Genomic DNA, 16176 nt, shown 5'->3' on the forward strand with positions numbered 1-16176 from the left:
ACGAATTATAAATAGATAAAACATACATATGTTGAATGGTGAAACTATTTGAAGGAGAGAGAAGGGGGAAAACCCAGGAAATAATAGCAGAGAGAATCTCAGCCTGAAAAGACTGCTCCCTCTTCCATGTGACTCACAGGACCTGGCAGAAGTGCTCTTGAAAGCATTGGAGCCCGAGTAAATTCCCATGTGGAGGTAACATGAAGGGAGATCATCTATTACCTAGGTTCCTGTTAAGAAAAGACCCTCACTTTGTGCAACAGCTGTACTCGTCCCTGCTGGCTCCTTGGTTCTGCTGAAGTCTGGTGATGTATTCATTCTGTTATGAGCCTCCAGCCACCTTAAGCTCCGTGGATTCGGCTGGCCGTATCCATTACTGTGCGCCTGAGTGTGGTGAAGAAATAGCTGTGCCTGACCTCCTTATGTTCTAGGTTTCCTCTAGTCAGGAGTGTAGAGCAGCCAACTGAGAGGATGTTCTCCAGATGCATTTCTTTCTGGTTGATTCTGATGAGAGAATGATGCTGGGATTCTTGTTTGCGGAGTTGAAGAATGAATTTAGCAAAAGGTCAATGGAGGAGAGCCAGGGCAGAGGCTTTTTTATTGAGAGATACAGTGAGAGGATAGAGCTCACTGAAGATGTCTATATTCCTAGTCTAGTATCTTTACCCTAGAGGATTAGTGTGACCTTGACTTTGCATAATGCTGAACACAGAATTTCGATAGGGACTTTACATTGTTACATTGCTTTGACTGTAAATTTCTTGCCTTGTTTTCTCTGGAGGCGCTCAGCCTGACTACACCCACGGTCCCTGTCGCATGAAGTGTTGGGGATATTATGGAATACATGACTGTATAAACATCTGTCACACATGCTCATAATTTTAAGCAGACTTCATATCAAAAATTATATTTAGTTTTTAAATTTATGGGTTTATTTAGTTCAAACATAGAAATATATAAAGTAGACCATAAATCCCCCCATAATTTCACTCCTACAAGGCAATTACTATTGACAGATGTTTTAAATCTACATGCACACTTTTTTTTTTTTGAGAGGGCATCTCTAATATTTATTGATCAAACGGTTGTTAACAACAATAAAATTCTGTATAGGGGACTCAATGCTCAATGCACAATCATTAATCCACCCGCAGCCTAATTCTCGTCAGTCTCCAATCTTCTGAAGCATAACGAACAAGTTCTTACATGGTGAACAAGTTCTTACATGGTGAACAAGTTCTTACATGGTGAACAGTACAAGGGCAGTCATCACAGAAACTTTCAGTTTTGATCACATATTATGAACTATAAACAATCAGGTCAAATATGAATATTTGTTTGATTTTTATACTTGATTTATATGTGAATCCCACATTTCTCCATTATTATTATTATTATTATTATTATTATTTTTATTTTTAATAAAATGCTGAAGTGGTAGGTAGATGCAAGATAAAGGTAGAAAACATAGTTTAGTGCTGTAAGAGGGCAAATGTAGATGATCAGGTGTGTGCCTGTAGACTAAGTATTAATCCAAGCTAGACAAGGGCAATAAAACATCTACGGATGCAAACGGGGGGTGAGGTTCTAAGCCTCACCTCTGTTGGTCCCCAATTTCTCACCTGATGGCCCCCCTGCGACTGTGTCTGTCTTAGGTTGTTCCTCCCTTGAGGAATCTTACCCGTCCTCTGGCTAACCAGTCATCTTCCGGGGCCATATAGGGAAATGTAAAGTTGGTAAGTGAGAGAGAGGCGATATTGTTTAAAAAGGTTAGCTTTTTACTTCTTTGCAGATTTATGCCCTGTGGCTTTTATGCCCAGTATTTGTCTTGAGGTATCTTTACCACTTGGAAGAATTATGATACTTGGTAAATTCGATATGAGGCATGAATTCTATTTAAGGGTTGTAATTAGGAAGGAAGAAGAAAAGCTATAGGAGTAGCATATGGAAGATAACAAGGGAAGATTGATTATTTCTTTGACATATCTTCTTTTAGAGTAACTTAAGCATGTATAGGTTTTAAACGACTAAATTGTGTACACAAATTAACATAATAGGAATACAGTTACATAACCAAAGCAGACCTATAATTACCAGCTCTCTCCAGTGAAACCAAGAAAACCAGTTAAGCACCCTAGGCATTTGTGAAAACTTATCTGTGATATGGTGGATATTGTCCAACTGAACTTGTACAGTCTGAGAGAAATCAGACAAATTAAAACAACCCATTCCTGGAGACTGTTCACATCCCATATGTTCTTTTAACAGTAGATAGTCTGTAGTCGTAAGATTTTGGAGCGCTACAACTTGCACTACTCCTAATTCTTGGTTGAGTTCCAACAGTATAGATCCAGTCAAATTTGTTGTTCTACTGTATGCACAGGCCAGCTTAGATATCTCCTTCTTCATTCCAATGACAAGTCCAGGAACTGGTGGGATGAATGCAGCTACAACTGCAGCATTGCCTGGATCTTTGTTGAGGTTTTTTTGATGATCATCTTCTGGTATGACTCTTCCAGAGAGTGCTGATGTTGAAAGTTCTTCTTCATATCATATCTTAGTTCATTTTCTGGGTAGCCAAATTAGGCTTTGATCCTCTGTATAAATACAAACAGACCCTTTGCCCACACTTTGATATGCCTTTTATACCATTGTGAAGAACTTATTGGAGATCACCACACAGGAACTGCTTTTTTTTTTTTTAAGAGAAAGGAATATTATCAGAAAAATGTATTTCCATAGCTGATCATCTGACACCCTTTAAGTGATAAAAATTAAGGATATTTAAAGCATGCATTAATCATTGATTTACAGTTCGTTTTATCCTATCAGGGAGTAATCCCCCTTTTCTTTCTTTTTTTCTTTTTATCATTAATCTACACTTACATGAAGAATATTATGTCCACTAGGCTCTCCCCTATACCAGGTCTCCCCTATAAACCCCTTTACAGTCACTGTCCATCAGCATAGCAAAATGTTGTAGAATCACTATTTGTCTTCTCTGTGTTGTACAGCCCTCCCCTTTCACCCTCCCCCCATGCATGTTAATCTTAATACGCCCCTTCTTCTCCCCCTCCTTATCCCTCCCGAGCCACCATCCTCCCCAGTTCCTTTCCCTTTGTATCTGTTAGACCATTCTTGGGTTCTGTGATTCCGCTGCTGTTTTGTTTCTTCAGTTTTTCCTTTGTTGTTATACTCCACAGATGAGTGAAATCATTTGGTATTTCTCTTTCTCCGCTTGGCTTATTTCACTGAGCATAATACCCTCCAGGTACATCCATGTTGCAGCAAATGGTAGGATTTGCCCTCTTCTTATGGCTGAGTAGTATTCCATTGTGTATGTACCACATCTTCTTTATCCATTCATCTACCGATGGACATTTAGGTTGCTTCCAATCCTTGGCTATAGTAAATAATGCTGCAATAAACAGGGGTGCATCTGTCTTTCTCAAACTTTATTGCTGCGTTCTTAGGGTAAATTCCTAGGAGTGGAATTCCTGGGTCAAATGGTAAGTCTGTTTTAAGCATTTTGATGAACCTCCATATTGCTTTCCCCAATGGTTGAACTAACTTACATTCCCACCAGTAGTGTAGGAGGGTTCCCTTTTCTCCACATCCTTGCCAACATTTGTTGTTGTTTGTCTTGTGGATGGCAGCCATCCTTACTGGTGTGAGGTGATATCTCATTGTAGTTTTAATTTGCATTTCTCTGATAATTAGCGATGTGGAGCATCTTTTCATGTGTCTGTTGGCCATCTGTATTTCTTTTTTGGAGAACTGTCTGTTCAGTTCCTCTGCCCATTTTTTAATTGGATTATTTGTTTTTTGTTTGTTGAGGCGTGTGAGCTCTTTATATATTCTGGACATCAAGCCTTTATCGGATCTGTCATTTACAAATATATTCTCCCATACTGTAGGGTTCCTTTTTGTTCTGTTGATGGTGTCTTTTGCTGTACAGAAGCTTTTCAGCTTAATATAGTCCCACTTGTTCATTTTTGCTGTTGTTTTCCTTGCCCGGGGAGATATGTTCAAGAAGAGGTCACTCATGTTTATGTCTAAAAGGTTTTTGCCTATGTTTTTTTCTAAGAGTTTTATGGTTTCATGACTTACATTCAGGTCTTTTATCCATTTCCAGTTTACTTTTGTGTATGGGGTTAGACATTGGTCCAGTTCATACTTTTCATTCTCCTACATGTAGCTGTCCAGTTTTGCCAGCACCATCTGTTGAAGAGACTGTCGTTTCACCATTGTATGTCCATGGCTCCTTAATCAAATATTAATTGACCATATATGTTTGGGTTAATGTCTGGAGTCTCTAATCTGTTCCACTGGTTTGTGGCTCTGTTCCTGTGCCAGTACCAAATTGTCTTGATTACTATGGCTTTGTAGTAGAGCTTGAAGTTGGGGAGTGAGATCCCCGCCAGTTTATTCTACTTTCTCAGGATTGGTTTGGCTATTCGGGGTCTTTGGTGTTTCCATATGAATTTTTGAATTATTTGTTCCAGTTCATTGAAGAATGTTGCTGGTAATTTGATAGGGATTGCATCAAATCTCTATATTGCTTTGGGCAGGATGGCCATTTTGACGATATTAATACTTCCTAGCCAGGAGCATGGGATGAGTTTCCATTTGTTAGTGTCCCCTTTAATTTCTCTTAAGAGTGACTTGTAGTTTTCAGGGTATAGGTCTTTCACTCCTTTGGTTAGGTTTATTCCTAGGTATTTTATCCTGTTTGATGCAATTGTGAATGGAATTGTTTTCCTGATTTCTCTTTCTATTGGTTCATCGTTAGTGTATAGAAATGCTACAGATTTCTGTGTGTTAATTTTGTATCCTGCAACTTTGCTGAATTCCGATATTAGCTCTAGTAGTTGCGGAGTGGAGTCTTTAGGGTTTTTTATGTACAATATCATGTCATCTGCAAATAGTGACAGTTTAACTTCTTCGTTACTAATATGGATTCCTTGTATTTCTTTGTTTTGTCTAATTGCCGTGGCTATGACCTCCAGTACTATGTTAAATAACAGTGGGGAGAGTGGGCATCCCTGTCTAGTTTCTGATCTCAGAGGAAAAGCTTTCAGCTTCTTGCTGTTCAGTATAATGTTGGCTGTGGGTTTATCATATATGGCCTTTGTTATGTTGAGGTACTTGCCCTCTCTGCCCATTTTGCTGAGAGTTTTTATCACGAATGGATGTTGAATTTTGTCAAATGCTTTTTCAGCATCTATGGAGATGATCATGTGGTTTTTGGCTTTCTTTTTTTTGATGTGTGAATGATGTTGGTGGATTTTCGATGTTGATGGATTTTCGAATGTTGTACCATCCATGCATCCGTGGGATGAATCCCACTTGGTCATGGTGTACGATCCTTCTGATATATTTTTGAATTAGGTTTGCTAAGATTTTGTTGAGTATTTTTGCATCTACGTTCATCAGGGATATTGGTCCGTAGTTTTCTTTTTTGGTGGGATCTCTGCCTGGTTTTGGTATTAGGGTGATGTTGGCTTCATAGAATGAGTTTGGGAGTATTCCCTCCTCTTCTTTTTTTTGGAAAACTTTAAGGAGAATGGGTATTATGTCTTCCCTGTATGTCTGATAAAATTCTGAGGTAAATCCATCTGGCCCGGGGGTTTTGTTTTTTGGTAGTTTTTTGATTACCGTTTCAATTTCTTTGCTTGTAATTGGTTTGTTTAACTTTTGTGTTTCTTCCTTGGTCAGTCTTGGAATGTTGTATTTTTCTAGGAAGTTGTCCATTTCTTCTAGGTTTTCCAGCTTGTTGACATATAGGTTTTCATAGTAGTCTTAAATCTTTGTATTTCTGTGGAGTCTGTCATGATTTTTCTATTTTCATTTCTGATTCTGTTGATGTGTGTTGATTCTCTCTTTCTCTTAATAAGTTTGGCTAGAGGCTTATCTATTTTGTTTATTTTTTCAAAGAACCAGCTCTTGGTTTGGTTGATTTTTGCTCTTGTTTTATTCTTCTCAATTTTGTTTATTTCTTCTCTGATCTTTATTATGTCCCTCCGTCTGCTGACTTTAGGCCTCGTTTGTTCTTCTTTTTCCTGTTTCGATAAGTGTGATGTTAAACTATTCATTTGGGATTGTTCTTCCTTCTTCGAGTGTGCCTGGATTGCTATATACTTTCCTCTTAAGACTGCTTTCGCTGCGTCCCACAGAAGTTGGGGCTTTGTGTTGTTGCTGTCATTTGTTTCTATATATTCCTTGATCTCTATTTTGATTTGTTCATTGATCCATTGATTATTTAGTAGCATGTTGTTAAGCCTCCATGTGTTTGTGTGAGCCTTTTTGTTTTCTTTGTAGAATTTCAATATTTTGGAATTTACTGAGGCTCTTTTTGTGAGCTAGTATGTGGTCTATTCTGGAGAATGTTCCATGTGCACTTGAGAAGAATGTATATCCTGTTGCTTTTGGATGTAGAGTTCTATAGATGTCTATTAGGTCCATCTGTTCTAGGGTGTTGTTCAGTGCCTGTGTGTCCTTACTTATTTTCTGCCCGGTGGATCTATCCTTTGGGGTGAGTGGTGTGTTGAAGTCTCTTAAAATGAATGCATTGCAGTCTATTTCCCTCTTTAGTTCTGTTAGTATTTGTTTCACATATGCTGGTGCCCCTTTATTGGGTGCATATATATTTAGAATGGTTATATCCTCTTGTTGGACTGAGCCCTTTATCATTATGTAGTGTCCTTCTTTATCGCTTGTTTGTTTCTTTGTTGTGAAGTCTATTTTGTCTGATATTAGTACTGCAACCCCTGCTTTCTTCTCACTGTTGTTTGCCTGAAATATGTTTTTTCATCCCTTGACTTTTAGTCTATGCTTCTCTTTGGGTTTAAGGTGAGTTTCTTGTAAGCACCATATAGATGGGTCTTGCTTTTTTATCCATTTGATTACTCTGTGTCTTTTGATTGGTGCATTAAGTCCATTTACATTTAGGGTGACTATTGAGAGATATGTACTTATTGCCATTGCAGGCTTTAGATTCGTGATTACCAAAGGTTCAAGGTTAGCTTCTTTGGTATCTTACTGCCTAACTTAGCTCGCTTATTGAGCTGTTATATACACTGTCTGGAGATTCTTTTCTTCTCTCCCTTCTTATTCCTCCTCCTCCATTCTTCATATGTTGTGTGTTTTGTTCTGTGCTCTTTTTAGGAGTGCTCCCATCTAGAGCAGTCCCTGTAGGATGCCCTGTAGAGGTGGTTTGTGGGAAGCAAATTCCCTCAGCTTTTGCTTGTCTGGGAATTGTTTAATCCCGCCATCATCTTTAAATGATAGTCGTGCTGGATACAGTATCCTTGGTTCAAGGCCCTTCTGTTTCATTGCATTAAGTATATCATGCCATTCTCTTCTGGCCTGTAGGGTTTCTGTCGAGAAGTCTGATGTTAGCCTGATGGGTTTTCCTTTATAGGTGACCTTTTTCTCTCTAGCTGCCTTTAAAACTCTTTCCTTGTCCTTGATCCTTGCCATTTTAATTACTATGTGTCTTGGTGTTGTCCTCCTTGGATCCCTTCTGTTGGGGTTTCTGTGTAATCCCGTAGTCTGTTCGATTGTTTCCTCCCCCAGTTTGCGGAAGTTTTCAGCAATTATTTCTTCAAAGAGAGTTTCTTTCCCTTTTCCTCTTTCTTCTTCTTCTGGTACCCCTATAATACGAATATTATTCCTTTTGGATTGGTCACATAGTTCTCTTAGTGTTGTTTCATTCCTGGAGATCCTTTTATCTCTCTGTATGTCAGCTTCTATACGTTCCTGTTCTCTGGCTTCTATTCCTTCAATGGCCTCTTGCATCTTATCCATTCTGCTTATAAATCCTTCCAGGGATTGTTTCACTTCTGTGATCTCTTTCCTGACATCTGTGGTCTCCCTCCAGACTTCATCCCATTGCTCTTGCATTTTTCTCTGCATCTCATCCCATTGCTCTTGCATTTTTCTCTGCATCTCTGTCAGCATGTTCATGATTTTTATTTCGAATTCTTTTTCAGGAGCACTGGTTAGGTCTGTCTGCTTCTCAGGTGTTGTCTCTGTGGTCTTTGTCTGCCTGTAGTTTTGCCTTTTCATGGTGATAGAGATTGCAGAGCTGGTACAAGTGACCGCTGGAAGAGCTTCCCTTCTTGTTGGTTTGTGACCTTCCTCTCCTGGGAGAATAGCACCCTTTAGTGGCTTATGCTTGTCAGTTGTGCGCAGACAGGGATTCTGCTACCTGCCTGTTTGCTATGGAGTTTATCTCCACTGTTGCCGTGGGCGTGGCCTGGCTGGTGCTGCTCCTCCAAAATGGTGGAGCCCCGTTGGAGGGGTAGCGGCGGGGAGGCTATTTATCTCCGTAAGGGGCCTCTGTGCTCCCTGTTGCCCAGCGGGTTAGAGTGCCCAGAGATCCCTAGATTCCCTGCCTCTTGTCTAAGTGTCCTGTCCTTCCCTGTAAAGACTTCCAAAAAGCACTCTCTAAACCAAAACAACAACAGCAACAACGAAAGAGGAAAAAGAAAAAAAGAAAAGAAAAAAGGAAAAAAAGTGCGATTTTCTTTGTCCTCAGGCGCTGGTTCCAGGCACCTGCTCAGCGGTCCTGCTGCCCTACCTCCCTAGCACTGGGAGCCCTGTCCCTTCAAGGCTTCCAAAAAGCATCCACCAAAAAAAAAAAAAAAATAGGGAAAAACACGCGATATTGTTTGTCCTCAGGCGCCGGTCCCAGGCACCCGCCCACTGTTCCTGCCACCCTGCCTCCCTAGCACTGGTGTCCCCGTCCCTCCAAGGCCTCCAAAAAACACTCGCCAAAAAAAGAAGGGAAGAACGCGCGACCCTCTCCGTCCCCACGCGCTGGTCCCGGGCACCCGCTCAGCATCCCTGCTGCCCTGCCTCCCTGGCACTGGAGTCCCTGTCCCCCTATGGCCTCCAAAAAGCACTCTCCGGAAAGAAAAAAAAAGGGAGAAACGCGATTTTCTTTGTCCTCAGGCGCTGGTCCCAGGCACCGGCCCACCGGTCTTGCTGCCCTGCCTCCATGGTATTGGGGCCCCCGTCCCTCCAAGGCTTCCAAAAAGCACTCGCCAAAAAAAAAAAAAGGGAAAAACGCGCGATTTTCTTTGTCCTCAGGCGCCGGCCTTAGGCCCCTGCCCACCGATCCCGCCTCCCTGCCTCCCTAGTATTGGGAAAAACGCGCGATTTTCTTTGTCCCAGGCACTGGTCTAAGGCACCCGCTCACCAGTCTTGCTGCCCTGTTTCGCTGGTATTGGGGTTCCTGTCCCTTTAATGCTTCCAAAAAGCACTCGCCAAAAAGAAAAAAAAAATGGGAAAAACGCGTGATTTTCTCCGTCCTTAGGCGCCGGTCTCAGGCACCCGCCCAGTGGTCCCGCCACTCTGCCTCCCTGGCATCGGGGTCCCCGTCCCTTTATGGCTTCCAAAAAGCACTCGCCAAAAAAGAAAAAAAAAAAGGGAAAAACGCACGATATTCTTTGTCCTCAGGTGCCGTTCCCAGGCACCCACTCACCGGTCCGGCTGCCCTGCCTCCCCAGCACCGGAGTCCCTGTCCCTTTAAGGTTTCCAAAAAGCACTGACCAAAAAAAAACCTCCGGTTTCTTTCCACCCGCTAGCAGCCGGGGGGAGGGGCGCTCGGGTCCCGCTGGGCCAGGGCTTGTATCTTACCCTCTTCGCAAGGCACTGGGTTCTTGCATGTGTGGATGTGGTCTGGATGTTGTCCTGTGTTCTCTGGTCTCTCTTTTAGGAAGAGTTTTCTTTGTTATATTTTCATAGATCTATGTGTTTTTGGAAGAGATTTCCACTGCTCTACTCACGCCGCCATCTTGGCTCTGCCCTATCTTTGCCATTTTAATTATTATGTGTCTTGGTGTCCTCCTTGGATCCTTTCTGTTGGGGGTTCTGTATATTTCCATGGTCTGTTTGATTATTTCCTCCCCCAGTTTGGGGAAGTTTTCAGCAATTATTTCTTCAAAGACACTTTTTATCCCTTTTCCTCTCTCTTCTTCTTCTGGTACCTCTATAATGTGGATATTGTTCCTTTTGTATTGGTCACACAGTTCTCTTAGTATTGTTTCATTCCTGGAGATCCTTTTCTCTCTCTCAATGTCAGCTTCTATACGTTCCTGTTCTTTGGTTTCTATTCCTTCAATGGCCTCTTGCATCTTATCCATTCTGCTTATAAATCCTTCCAGGGTTTGTTTCACCTCTGTAATCTCCTTCCTGGCATCTGTGATCTCCCTCTGGACTACATCCCATTGCTCTTGCATTTTTCTCTGCATCTCTGTCAGCATGTTCATGATTTTTATTTTGAATTCTTTTTCAGGAAGTCTGGTTAGGTCTGTCTCCTTCTCAGGTGTTGACTCTGTGATCTTTGTCTGCCTGTAGTTTTGCCTTTTCATGGTGATAGAGATAGTTTGCATAGCTGGTATGAGTGATGACTGGTAGAGCTTTCCTTCTTCTTGGTTTGTAGCCTTCCTCTCCTGGGAGAACAGCAACCTCTAGTGGCTTTTGCTGGGCCTCTTTGCACAGACTGGGCTTCTGCTTCCTGCCCGGCTGCTATGGGGTTTATCTCTGCTGTTGCTGTGGGCCTGACCTGGCTGGGGCTGTTCCTCCAAAATGGTGGAGCCCCGTTGGAGGGTGAGCGGCGGAAATGCTTTTTATCTCTGTAAGGGACCTCCATGCTCCCTGCTGCCCAGGTGGTTAGAGTGCCCAGAGATCCCCAGATTCCCTGCCTCTGGACTAAGTGTCCCACCCTTCCCCTTTAAGACTTCCAGAAAGCACTCGCCAAACCAAAACAACAACAACAACAACAAAATTATATAAGTATTTAAAAGAAAGAAAGGAAAGAAAAATGCACAATTTTGTTTGTCCTCAAGCACGGGTCTCAGGCATCTGCTCACCGGTCTTGCTGCCCTGTTTCCCTAGTATTGGGGTCCGTGTCCCTTTAACACTTCCCAAAAGCACTCGCCAAAAATAAATAAAAAAAAAAAGATGATAAAAAAAATGGCCCTTCCCGTTTCTTTGTTCTCCGGTGTTGGCCTCGGGCACCTGCTCACCAGTCCTGCCGCCCTGTTTCCCTAGTATCCAGAACCCCACGTGTGCACTGTGCCTACGCTCTCATGTGGATGGCTGGGGCTGGCTGTTCAGCAGTCCTGGGCTCCCTCTCCCTCCCTGCTGACTCCTCTCCTCCCGCTGGGAGCTGAGGGGATGGGTGCTCGGGTCCCGCGGGGCTGGGGCTTGTATCTTACCCACTTCGCGAGGTTCTGGGTTCTCACAGGTGTGGATGTGGTCTGGATGTTGTCCTGTGTCCTCTGGTCTCTATTTTAGGAAGAGTCGTCTTTGTTATATTTTCATAGATATATTTGGTTTTGGGAGGAGATTTCCACTGCTCTACTCATGCCGCCATCTTGGCTCCACCCCATGCACACTTTTTAATGACAAACCAAAAGCAAAATAAAAAATGTGATTCTTCATTTCCTACCATTTGCCAGTTGTTTTTTTCCACTTAACAATATATTATAGATATCTTTTCATCATCAATATTTCAGTAGTTCCTATGTATTCTTTTTGATGATGAATTGTTTTTCATTGTGTTGGTGGACTATTATTTATTTTATTAATCCCAGTTGAAGGACATGGTGGTGTTTGTCAGCCTTTGGCTCTTATTAACAAAGTGCTTGTGTATAGACTTATAATACTGTTTCCTTAGAGTAAATTTGTTGGAGTGGAATTCCTGGATGACCGAGTTACAGACACTAAAAATTTTTGTGGCTTTTCCTAGTTTGCTGTTTGGATAGGTTGGCCCATTTATGATGCTGTCATTGATTTATGTTTGAGCCTCTAGCCTTCTCAGTATTTTATTTGTTTCTGATAATAGTGTAAAAGCTGTTTCATTACTTTAGTTTTATGTTCTTTTTGAAGAATTTATGCCAAAGTTAAGCACCTGTATTGGCCACTTGTATTTCTTAATTCTTTTAAGAAGTCCATTTCCTTCTTTTTTTTTTATACTTCTATTTCTTTTGCCCACTTTTCTCTTGTCTTTTGAATTACTACATGTACTGATTAAAAAAACTTGTTTATTGTGGATATTAGTCCTATATCACATGATACAAACAAGTATTTTTGCAAATTCTTGGTTACCACTGTCTTTTCCTTCTTTCTGTTTTTTTCTTAACTGTGTTGAGTATCTATGGTATGAATCCAGATGAACTCATTAAGAGCATGGAGTAAAGTTGTACTCCATATAGTTAGCCATTTTTATGAGTTAAAAACCCATTTCAAATGTTGTCAACATAGGTTACAATTATACCCCGATTACAGGGACATTTCAAATCTGTACAGCGTATCTGTTGTTAAACAACATGAATGAAGTTCACTTGCTTTGGTTGTTTTATTTTCTCTTTTGCTAGGACCATTTTGTTCAAAGAAATTTTTATATAAACAGTACATAATTTGTACTCGTAGATTTTTTATTTGGACTTTTATAGATTTTATATAAATTTTGTAGTATCATCACAACTGAGGAGGCAATGTACTAGCTTTTAATTGAGAACTTGTTGCTTAATCTTATATAGATGATTTTACCATTCCATATCCTCATTTTTCCAGTGATGAAATTAGGACTTAGCCACCTTAAAGGCTTAGTCACTTGTTATCAGAGAATTAGATGGCTTGTTCTGTGGGACAAATCAGTTATTATCATTAGGGGATTACTGAGAAAAATTTGGGCTGAGCTGCCAATTCTTGTTCTTACAAAGATGAATAGAATTTCCCATGTTGTTATAGTTGTATGTATTTCAGCCTTCAGATTTTGGGTAAGACTTGTTAACTCCTTAGGCATATTCTTACCAGAAAGGTGCTGTTTTGAAGCCTGAACTCTCTTGTCTGTGTGCGCTCAGCTTTACCTGTAACCTTCTGCCATTTTGGAGTCAGAATAAGTGTTGCCAGGGAGTGCTCAGCTTCCTTTCAATCCTACCCTTTTTCCTTCTAGCCAGTTTTGTGAAGCCAGTAGAATTCTAGGGTTCTAATATGACCTCTAGAGGTGAGATAATTTTTCTCCATTTATTTAGAACTTTCTCAGACCGAAAGATTTCTTGTCCTGCCCAAGTTTCTGAAGAAACATCATAGTTTTTAGATCTCTGTGCTGGGGGAGCAGCACCCAGATGGGTGTCATTTGCTTGCGCAAAGCAGCAGTGTGCCATCTGTTGCCAGAATCAGGATGTCAGGAATAAGTCTGAACTGTGATGGCACTTGGTCCTTAGCTCAGGTGCTTGGACACTGGGAAAGGCAGTATATAAAAAGTTCAGACAATCGTTCCTCTCTTCCTTAAGTTGGTTTTTTGCTGCTTACATTCTTGAAATTTAAAGGCAGACTAACACAAACATTTTCCAGATTATGTTTAAAACATTTCATTTCATATTTCACTATCAGCTGGATTTGGAAGGTTTAGCCCCCTTGGAAAAATAATCTTAAAACCCAAAGACCTCAGCGGGAGAGACTGTGGGCTCTCCTGTCCCATGCATCCTGGAGAGTGATTTAGTTTGTAAATGTTTATTGAGTAATTTCTGTAAGTGGAGCGTTCTTTTTGGTGCCAAGGGAAACAAGGTGACTCAAATATGGCCCCAACAGTTTATAATCAAATAGGGAAGATAAAAGCATATACATACAGCTCTAATGAAAGATTCAATTGCTATCTTCATCAAATGCTAGGGGAATAACTAGTGAGCCTAGGTGGATCTCTTCCCTGCAGGATTCCTGGCATGCTATAGGCACTTAGTGCACATTTGAATGGATGAATGAATGGATTTGGAAGTGTACATTTGGTTTGCTTCATGTATAGCAGAAAAAAAATGCTAGAATGAGATGACTTGATGGATTTGTGTGTGCTACATAAGACAAGAGCATTTGGTGAGCTCACCAGGGGCATAGGGCAGGCTGAGTGAAACCGCATGCCATGACCCTTTCCCCTGTGTACCAGGGGCATACCTGCTGGTTCCTTGCCTCTGCCTCCCAGGCCTTGGCGCCACCTGAAGAACCTGAGCCCATCACTTGAACAAAGTAGGATTTGGTTCTTAGCTTGATGGGCCCAACACTCTAGTTTCTCATGGACTGATTCATGTTCGTCAGACTCAAAAAAACTCTTTTGTACTTGGAATTATTTTTCTTAATTGACAAGGTAAGATACATTTTTCTTGATAAGTAGGAGTTTATCTTCCTAACTTCTCCTCTTACCATTAGTTTCTGTCTAGTTGAATAAATGACAATGTGGTTTATATCCATTATATTACAAATAATTTTTCTCCAAATGTAACACCATAAACCCGATCATGACAGGGCCTTTATGATTGAATGTGGCAGACACTTAGCCCCATTTGCAGTATATTTTCAGGCCATTTTATCTTCTCCATAATAATTATTAATTGTTCATTATTGCAGTCTTATTTGCTTACTGTTTACTATGTGGCAGGTAATGTTTTATTTAATCTCTGAGCAATCGTTGTGAGTAGGCATTATTATCTGCACTTTAAACATAACATAAGGAAACCAGGGCCCAGGAAGGTTAAATGATTTGCTCAGGGTAACTTTTCTAATCAATTTTGGAGCCAGGAGGAGCTAGGTTGTCTGACTTTCTTCTGGCAATGCCCCAATGACAGAGACTTCAGGAGAAGGCTAAGTCATCCATTTAGTCTTATCTGACTGAGAGTTCAGGATGTGATCTTGCTTTCTGCAGGCAGGTAAGAGAAGAACCAAAAAGAGAGTTTGTGTAATTACATGGATGTTGTCCATATATCTATATATGGATCATTCATAAAGATAACCATACTGATATCGTGTAAAGCCAAAAAGAATCCTAACAAGACTTAAAAAACGTGTACAAGAATAATATGAAGCAATTATTGTTATGTTTGGATTTTCAGATGAATGTTGAAGGAAGATCTATCCATGGCTGAAGTGTCAAGCCTCTCCCAAGAGTGTTAGTTTAATATTCAGTGTAAGTGGATTCTTAGTTTAAACCACAATTCTGTATGACTTATGGAAGGTGAAAGTGACTGAGTGTAAAAGTCAGTATATTAGGAGTTATTACAAGATGTTTAAAATGCCATGTCCAACTTTGTGTATGCCTCCTACAGTGTTATTATTTGTAAAACATTTACAGTGCCATATTATAAAGTTGTGACTATCTATATTCCCTCAGTGAAAAGCTGCTAATAGCGTTCTTAGTTCATGAACCTGAAAAGCAGCAGGGCTTTTTCACAGAAAAAGCCCTCCAGCTTGTCACAGAACATATTGTAATTTTGTAAGAAAGTCTCAGCACTGCTGGCTTGCTTTTCTTTGTTTTTATTAAACATTTCTCTGGAGGAAACATCAGTGGAAGATTTCATAAAGGAAGCATTCAATGAGGAGCAATGGGTAGTGTTAAGATTTTGATTATGAAGTAAAATAATTTTTTCCTCGATAAAAGCACTTTCCGTGGTAATTAGCTATTGGTCTGATAGAAGCCAAGTTGGAACCATCCGATTTGGAGAGTCATTCCAATCTCCAGCAGTCCATCTGCCTCCCTTCTGTGGTCTAGGAGTGGGCAGAGTCAGGTTGTTTGGTCCCCTTCACAGTTAGGGGCACAACAGAAATAAAGGCATAGAAAGTCATCCATTCTATAGGGTTGCTTATTTAGAGAGAGAAAGATAAAGAGACTTTATTTGTGCAATGAAATGTGCTAGGCTTCTATATTTAATTGCCTACTAAAAAAGGTGAACACGTTTTTGAGACCAGATTCTTTAATTCTCTCTTCTACTGAGTGTAGTGAAGCTGTCAGCTCGCAGTTATTATGGGCACTTCCTGGCCTAAGTCTTGTTGTAAGCCCTTCAGCATGAACATCTCCTAGACTGCCTCCACCACCCTGCAGATGCAGGCACGCCAAGGACAGAGATGCTCCAGGGACTTGTAAATGCTCCCGCCTGAGGAAGTAGATTCTATGGCCTGGCCCTTATCTGTGAGCCTGTGCTGGCTCCCATGTATCAGCAGAAAAAAATCATCTGGCCAATGGGCTTGGTAGAAAAAGCATGGTTTAGCGATAAGAATGCAAAAGAACCTTCATTTTAAAGTTGGACAACAACAGGGTTTGCCCTCCAGCTTGTCACATTATTAGCTTGCTATGACCTTGAGCAGTTGGCTTAATTTTTTGTGCCTCTATTTTGA

The 16176-nt window shown here is 40.9% G+C and overlaps 1 protein-coding gene across 18 annotated transcripts in view; it reads left to right on the forward strand.

Moving 5' to 3' along the window:
- SIPA1L2 (signal induced proliferation associated 1 like 2) overlaps nucleotides 1–16176 on the forward strand; it is a 300638-nt gene that overhangs the window by 67075 nt on the left and 217387 nt on the right. Inside the window, exon 1 of one of the 18 annotated variants that reach the window (XM_073241283.1) lies at nucleotides 177–195. The exons of the other annotated variants lie outside the window; for them this stretch is intronic. The gene's annotated coding sequence lies outside the window, so the exon portion shown is untranslated. Of the gene's footprint in view, nucleotides 1–176; nucleotides 196–16176 lie in introns of those variants that run through there. 18 annotated transcript variants of the gene reach the window in all.

The sequence above is a fragment of the Manis javanica genome, chromosome 7, assembly GCF_040802235.1.
Source record: "Manis javanica isolate MJ-LG chromosome 7, MJ_LKY, whole genome shotgun sequence".
In the NCBI taxonomy this organism is placed as follows: domain Eukaryota; kingdom Metazoa; phylum Chordata; class Mammalia; order Pholidota; family Manidae; genus Manis; species Manis javanica.